Source organism: Cebus imitator, unplaced genomic scaffold (genome assembly GCF_001604975.1).
Source record: "Cebus imitator isolate Cc_AM_T3 unplaced genomic scaffold, Cebus_imitator-1.0 Scaffold180, whole genome shotgun sequence".
Taxonomy (NCBI): Eukaryota; Metazoa; Chordata; class Mammalia; order Primates; family Cebidae; genus Cebus; species Cebus imitator.
Genome location: NW_016107495.1, coordinates 2415744 through 2424228, shown reverse-complemented (window position 1 = coordinate 2424228; position 8485 = coordinate 2415744). Strand labels below are relative to the sequence as shown.

The 8485-nt window shown below is 45.6% G+C and overlaps 1 long non-coding RNA gene across 1 annotated transcript in view; it reads left to right on the top strand.

Moving 5' to 3' along the window:
- Nucleotides 1-4085, top strand: part of LOC108315957 — a 7085-nt gene extending 3000 nt beyond the window's left edge. Inside the window, exon 2 of the long non-coding RNA XR_001830128.2 lies at nucleotides 3635-4085. This is a non-coding gene — a long non-coding RNA (uncharacterized LOC108315957). The remainder of the gene's footprint in view (nucleotides 1-3634) is intronic.
- The last annotated feature ends 4400 nt before the right edge of the window (nucleotides 4086-8485 follow it).

Sequence of the window (8485 nt, the reverse complement as noted above, 5' to 3'; positions counted from 1 at the left end):
TGGGCAATTCTCCTGCCTCAGCCTCCTGAGTAGCTGGGATTACAGGCACGTGCCACCATGTCCAGCTGATTTTTTGTATTTTTAGTAGAGACGGGGTTTCACAATGTTGACCAGGATGGTCTCGATCTCTTGACCTCGTGATCCACCGGCCTCGGCCTCCCAAAGTGCTGGGATTACAGGCTTGAGCCACCGCGCCCGGCTTAATTTTTGTATTTTTAATAGAGATGGGGTTTCACCATGTTGGCCAGGCTGGTCTTAAACTCCTAATCTCAGGTGATCCACCCACCTCAGTCTCCCAAAGTGCTGGGATTACAGTGTTAGCCACCGTGCCTGGCCAACAGACTGGCTTTTGAATCCTGATTTTTCCATGTATTCGCTGTAAGGCAAGTTACTTAATCATGCTAAACCTCAATTTCCTTATATTCTAAGTGAAGCTAAATCTAAACATAGGGTTTTTATGAGAATTTAATAAATTAAAACATATAAAGCATTTGGCCTAAAGTTAGAACTAAAAAAAAAAAAAGGAGCTATTATAATGATGTATTTTAAATGAATAAGAAGCTTCCTGAAGGAGTTCCTTCTGCACCTCCCATAATCTCTCAGCACAGAGTAGTGCACATATGATGGAGTTTTGGGATGGAGCTGGGCTAGAGGGGTATCAATCTTTCCGCTTCAGAGATTTAACAAGCTGAGTATGGTGGAAATCTCTTTGAAGTTTTAAGATACCTTGAGGCAGTCAGGAGTGTGACTTGTACCCTCATGTGTGTCATCCTGAACCAGCAGATATCAGGGTGTATCTGGATCATTGCTGCAATGAGTGTGTTGCAAGCCTGTTCCTTCTGCAGACATGACTTCCTTGATAAGGCTGACATGATCTTACAGCGTCAAGTTCTGATCTCTTCTCCAAACCCAGCTAGAAAGTTATGAGGTAGCAGAGTGCTGCTAATCTCACTCTCAAAAATCCCTCCTTCCCCAGGTAGGGGAAACCCTGTCCTGGGTGCTGAGTTAGAATTAGGAATATATTAGGTTGGTACAAAAGTAATTGCGGTTTTGTAATGGCAAGAACTTCGATTAACTTTGCACCAACGTAATATATTTTTTTCTATTATGAACATGATTATTTGCAGGTGATAGGTACTGTCAGACTCACTGCTATTAATAACAGGTAAAGGCTGGGTACAGTGGCTCACATCTGGAATCCCAGAACTTTGGGAGATTGAAGTGGGAAGATTCCTTGAGTCCAGGAGTTCAAGACCAGCCTGGGCAACATAGCGAGACTCTGTCTCTAAAAATAAGAAATTACAAAAATAAATGAATAAATAATGGGTAAAATAAGACCATTAGGACATAGCCTGAGATCCTAGCCTCTTTAAGTAACGTGATTTCCTATGGGAAATGTGTCATCAGTTCCAAATAATTGATTTACAGGTAAAACATCAAAACATAAGCCATTAGAAAAAAGGGCTGCAATCCTTCACATCTTTAATATAGGAAGAGGGAAAAAGTCTGCAGAGCAGAGTGTTGCAAGAGTTGGGCACTGTGCATTTTTCTACATTTGAGGTAATCAGAACAACAGTTGAGCAATTTGTTGCAAAGAGCAACCCTGGCTTCTTAGTGATCACCAAGTCAGAGACATTGAGTGAGGTTGGGCTCCATAGCCACCCCGTGCCCTTGCTATGTCTGGATGCCTCCTTATTCCTGGATACTCCTCCTTGAGAAGAGAAGGCCACCTTCCTGCCCAGGACTCTCTGGAAGCTTCCGAGTACTGCCTAGAGAGGCCCTGTGCCTACACTCCCTCACCTTAAATCAACCTGGCTATAAGCAGCTTTCCAAACGTTCTTTCCCAAATCCCTCTCTAACTTCTTGTCAGCCTCACTTCTGGTGTCTGACTGCTGTGGGCATGGATCGCTCATCAGTCAGTCGGAAAACAGGTAGACGCTAAGAGCCCACTGTTGCCTAGCATTCCTCTAGGCTCTGCGAGTACAGAAAAGAAAAAAATCTCTGCTCTCTTTTCTTTTTTTTTTTTTGAGTTGGAGTCTCGCTCTGTCTCCAGGCGCCAGGCTGGAGTGCAGTGGCACGATCTCGGCTCACTGCAACCTCCGCCTCCTAGGTTCAAGCAATTCTCCTGCCTCAGCCTCCCAAGTAGCTGGGACTACAGGCGCACTCCACCACACCCAGCTAATTTTTGTATTTTTAGTAGCTGCGGGGTTTCACGATATTGGCCAGGATGGTCTTGATCTCTTGACCTTGTGATCCACCCGCCTTGGCCTCCCAAAGTGCAGGGATTACAGGCATGAGCCACTGCGCCCAGCCGAATCTCTACTCTCAAAAGAATTTATAAACTAGTTTGGGAAGCAGTGTATGCTAGTTCAAACACAGGATTCAAGTCAGCCAGCCCTGATCAGAATCTCAGGTCTACCATTTCCTAGCTGTGTATTCTGAGACTCAGTTTTTTCATTTGTAAAATGGGGATGATAAAAGGGCTATCTCAGAGAACTGGTATGAGGATTGTGTTGTAAGATAAAGTATTTAGCAGAGCCTGCACATAGTAAGTGCTCAATAAAAGTTAGCTGTTATTATTGTCATCATTCAGCGAGTCCCAGATGGAGTATCAACTAGTCTAGGCTGTGTAGGAACCTAATAACACCCTCCTCAGTCTTCTCAGACCTGGGGGAGGAGGTATTGCTTTGTGGGCCACAAAGAGATACAGGGATGGACTGGTTCCCCCTTGGAGAAGGGCTTTGGGCATGCACCAAGGTGCTGCTCTTGATGTCCTGGTGAAGGCAGTCTGCCTGTCTTGGCTCAGTTCAGCACCGGTCACCTTGTTAGGCTTGGAAACCGAACAATGGGAACTTCCCCTGCCTTTGAAGAATTTGCCAGCTAGGTGGGGGTTCAGGATATGCACACAAGATGTAGCTTTAACATAATGAGGAAGAAGCATATTAATTGACAAGAACAGCTGGACACAGTGGTCTGTAATCCCAGCACTTTGGAGGCTGAGGAGGGCAGATCACCTGAGGTCAGGAGTTTGAGACCAGCCTGGCCAACATGGTGAAACCCCTGTCTCTATTAAAAAAAAAAATACAAAAATTAGCTGGGCATGATGGTGAACACCTGTAATCCTAGCTACTCAGGAGGCTGAGGCAGGAGAATCGCTTGAACCTAGGAGGTGGAGGTTGCAGTGAGCTGAGATCACGCCATTGCACTTCAGACTGGGTGACAGAGCAAGAGTGTTTCCAAAAGAAAGAAAGAAAGAGAGAGGGAGAGAAAGAGAGAAAGAGAGAAAGAGAGAAAGAAAGAAAGAAAGAAAGAAAGAAAGAAAGAGAGAGAGAGGAGGAAGGAAGGAAGGAGGGAAGGAGGGAGGGAGGGAGGGAGGGAGGAAGGAAGGAAAGAAAGAAGGAAAGAAAGAAGGAAAGAAAGAAAGAAATGACATGCTAAAAACTTGATATGCCTATGATAAATGTTTAGGGCAAGAAATGCTTGTTGATACATCCACATTCTGGACTTCTGGGTAAAATATTTGGATTGTGTTAATACTACCGGTAGCTCTATGGCAATAACAGCAGAAAGGCTCTTTTCTTACCAGCCTTCCCACTTCCGTCTCTTTGTTCCCTGTGTCTGTTTCTCTTCCCAGACAAACCGCGGCCTGGACCAGCTGGTGAAACATAATTCTGAATCCTGCCCACAGCCTTCGGTGGTGTTGGATGAACGGCCAGAGCCTTGGGAGCCCTGAGTTTGATTTCAAGTTTTAAGGCCGGCACCAGTGGAGTGATGAATGGTGAAAGCTGTCCCCTTAAAGGAGCACAATTGCCTTTAGGTGACTGCTAACTCTGGGCTTTTGCTGAGGACAGTGTTTACTTTGTGAGCTTAATGACAGGGCTGGCTTTCTGGGAGTGTTGCAATGAAACAGACTCAGACAGAGGCCATCATGGACCTCCTCCCTAGCAAGGCCATTACGGCTGGCATCTCAAGAGCAGTTCCATTGAACTTGGGATTTGGGCGTGAGACACAGTTTCATCAGAAGAATTTAAACCGAAGTCTACATTTGCCCTCTGGATAAATGTGTGTGTTCGGCAGCAACCACAGCTCCTTGCCTCATTCTCTTAGTTAATTATGTGACTGTGAGAAGAAGAGCAAAAGCAAAACTGAGCAGCGTGGCTCTGGTGCTATTTTAGTATAAAATACTCTTGTGGAATTTGAAAGTACCATAGAAATCACCTACAGATGGAAAAAACTGAAGCTCAGAGAAGGGAAGTGCCTTGTCCAAGATCACACAGCACATAAGGGAAGAAGTAGGACTGAAATCCACACTTCTCTGTTCCTGGTCCTGGTTTCTCTTTTCTGTTTTTGAGACAGGGTCTCACTGTGTTGCCCAGGTTGGAGTGCAATGGGGCAATCTCGGCTCCCTGCAACCTCCAACTCTTAGGGTCAAGAGACCCTCCCTCCTCAGTCTCCATAGTAGCTGAGATGCCTGGCTAATTTGTATTATTGGTAGAGACGGTTTCACCATGTGGGCCAGTCTGGTCTTGAACTCCTGAGCTCAAATGATCTGCCCACCTTGGCCTCCCAAAGCATTGGGAATACAAGTGTGAGCCACCGCGCCTGGCCTGGTGCCGGTCTCTTTTCACTGTTATACAGCTGTCGACAATCATGGAGAGTTCTTTTTCCCTTTTGTTGGGTTCTTCTTCCTTTGCAAAGCCTAAAAAGAACCAAGATGATCCAGGAAATTCAGGGAGTCCTCATTCACTTCCAAAGGCAGTTTGTTGTCTGTTGGCTATGCTGTATGAATTGCTGTTTCAATTAAGTTTTCCAGCATTTCATAGGAAGGCATGCAAATGACCACTGATTCTAAATAAACCCATTTAGATATTCAGGGTTTCTAAATACAGAGGATCTTGCTTTCTGTCTCATTCTTTCTCTCTTCCCTGGCTTTCTTCCCTCTATCCACCTCCATTAAGATGCATTTTTAAAAAAGACTTTACTTAGGACACATATTTTGATGAAATCCTGAACACTTTTCTTCTTTCCCAATTTTTACATTGTCATTGTTATAATGTATTATGATAATTTATATTTGGAAAATTTGTTTTAATATGTTAATTTTGCAATGTGGCCATCTCAAGGCTTCTAATGAGGAGGAGGGGGAGGCTGCAGATAGCACGAGGCAGAGAGACTTTTAAAGATGTGGGTAGGGTGTTTGTGAATGTCTGGGCAGTGGAATATTTATGCAGTGCTGTGGGTGTTTTGAACCCTCTGGAAACTAACAAGCAAGCTCCACACATAAACTTGATGGAAGTCCTCCAAACTTTGGACAACACAGAGGCCTTTCAGAAGCCTGAACCAAGTCCAAGTCAAATTACAGCCCAGGGCACTGGTGCAAATGAGAGGCTGAGCAGATCAGAGGAAATGACACTGGTCCAGGACCCCAGGAACCCAGGGCCTGGTGCCGGGTCTACCACTTAGCAGTAATTTCCTTGTCAGTAAAAAGGGAGGATAATAGCTCTTATCTCATGGAGTTGCATTGATGGGAAAAATAAAATAATGTATGTAAAATCCTGAGCACAATGCCTGTCCTGTAATAGCACTTACTATTTGTATGAGATGCCAATAGGCTTTTGGAGAAAAATACATTTGTACTGACAGTCAGTCATCTAGAGACGGCCCCCACTCAAGTAGTGAGGCAGCAGGATCACAGCCACAGGCTTTGGAGATAGACAGGTCTGCTTTTAGATCCCAGCTCTGGCATTTTCTAGCTGTGCAGTCGTGGGCAAGTTACCTAACTTCTTTCCACCTCAATACCCATCTCACAGGGTTATTGAGTGGATTAGTGAGGTAGCCCATGTGAAGCACCTGCCTCAGTACCTGGCATATAGTAGGTGCTCAATAAATGGTGGTTAGTGGTCCAGGTCCTTAGAGAAAGGAGCTGTAAGAAGCCAGCTGGAGGAGTGAGGCAGCTGAGCCAATTATAAAACTAGCAGGGTTAAAAAACAAAAAAACAAAAAAACAAGGAGAGCAAAGTCAACCCCTCTGGGGCCTATATTAGTTTCCTGTGGCTGCTAGAACAAATTGACGCAAACTGGGTGGCCTAAAACTATAGAAATTTTCCCACAGTTCTGGAGATGAGAAGTTCAAAATCAGTATCACTGGGTCAAAAGCAAGGTGGCAGCAGGGCTGCACTTTCCCCAAGGCTCTGGGGAGAAACTGCTCCTTGTCTTTTGCAGCTCCTGGTGGCTGCTGGCATTCCTTGGCTCATGGCTGCATCCAGTCTTTGCCTCTGACTTCACCTCTCTCCGCGCATTCCCTGCCCCCCGCAATGTTCCTCGTTCTCTAACTTGTAAGACACTTGTGATTACATATAGGGCCCACCTGGATAGTCCAGGATAATCTCTCCATCTCAGTCTCCTTAATCAATTAATTAATTTTTTGAGACAGGGTCTCACTGTGTCGCCCAGGCTAGAGTGCAATGGCGAGAACACGGGTCACTGCAGCCTCAACTTCCCAGGCTCAAGCAGTCCATCTCACCTCAATCTCCTGAATAGCTGGGACTGTAGGTGTATATCACCATGCCCAGCAAATTTCTTTTTTTTTGAGACAGGGTTTCACCACATTGCCCAGGCTGGTCACGAATTCTTGAGCTCAAACGATCCACCCACCTCAGCCTCCAGACCTGGACTTAGCATCCTTAATTGAATCACATCTGCAAAGGCCTCTTTTTCTTATTAGGTAACAATTATAGGTTCCAGGAATTAGGGCATGGTGTCTTTAAGGGCCATTATCCTGCCTGCCATAGGGCCTCATGCACCAGTAGCTGGGAGAGGATTTCAGTTTGCTTTTCCCTGGAGTGATGTGGCAGGGATGGGAGTGTGATGAGAAGGAGAGGAGAGATGCCACCAGAGCAGTGACAAAGTCAAGCCAAGTCTAGCCTGTATGGTTAGGGACAGAGCAGGATAGATGAGGGATATAGGGGACATATGGAGACCACATGGAGATAGGCAAGGGGACATCAGCAGAGCCACAGAGCAGAGCGGAACTCAGCACTAGCGTCTGAGCAGGGACATGTTAATGGCCTCTAGGGAAAGGCATGAGTCACTTGGACATCCAGCAAGCGGAGGGAAGAGACCAAGGTGTGCCTGATTGCACTGGTGAAGTTCAGAGCCAAGGTAGACAGCACCGAGAGCCTTAGACCCAACAGCTCTTGCCTAACCTCCCTGAGCTGGGCCTGGCTGGGCCGCAAGGAATAAGACATAGTCCATGTCTTTGAGCAGTTCACATCCTAGTGCGGGAGACAAGCATATTAAAGTGTTTTACTAGCAATGCACATATGCATATGGTTCTGAGGGAACATGTAAAAGAACAGCTACTCTATCTGCAGCTGGAAGGCAGTGGATCTAGAACGTTTCAAAGAGAGGAGGCATTTGAGGTGGATTTTTCCACCTTTTTCTAGACAAGGTCACATTCATAGGTGCTAGCATGTGGGCATAATTCTTGGAGCCATTAAAGTTTGAGAAGGATTTTTCCAGGCAGAGGTGGACAAAGCTGGAGTTGAGGGACAAGAAGGCAGGCAGGGTTGGAGAGGCTAGTGACCGTGCACGTTTCCTTACTTCACCTTGATGTGAAACAAGCTCACTCTTCTTCCCACTGAAACAGGCAATCAAGCGTTGCCAGGGTTTTATAATAAATGACGAACTGCAATCTAAATTAGAGCCCTGAGATTGGAGTTAGAAGGCAAACTCAGATCTCAGCTTTGCTATTACTAGTGGAGTGATGTTGGGAAAACCACTCCAGCCCTCTGAGCTCCATTGCCCTATCTGCAAAATAGGCTTTGCAGGGGAGAAACGTCTTCCTCTGAGGAGGAAGTGAAATAATGCAAGGGAAATAGTCGGAAAATCTACTTGCTCAAATAAATGTTAGTTTCCTGCCTGCTTTATAGGTAAGGTAGTTTAGTCTGACAGATCACTGGGCAAATTGTTCTTCCTGCTAGGAAGGGACAGTAGTGTTACCCAACACCTTCATGAATGTCAAAGACATCTCACCTTACCAAGAGCAAGACTTATTTTCTCCGTTGTAGTTTCTTCTTCCTTCTCTCTGCCCCATCTCCATACTCACAGGACAACTTCAGATTCTGCTCAGTCCTTTTATACCTTTGTCCTTCTATATTTTGCCAATTTGAGACTGTTCACTTCTAAAGAGAAGGCAATTTCTTAGTATGGTAGGCACTAATCAATACACTTGCATACTCTCCATTCCAGGCAGCAACCATCACACTCCATAATCCTTGACTTTCTGGGAGCAGAACCAGCGGCTCTGCATTGCAGCTCACTAGCTTGTGTAATTCTCCCTTGGCCACTCCCATCATGCTTCTGACAGCCCAGTTTTGAGACAAATGCTATCCGAAGATCCACAGGAGGTACATCAGTACAGTGGTTCAAAGGATGGAGTTTGGAGTGACAGAACCTGGGTTCAAATCCTGGCTCTGCCATTTCAC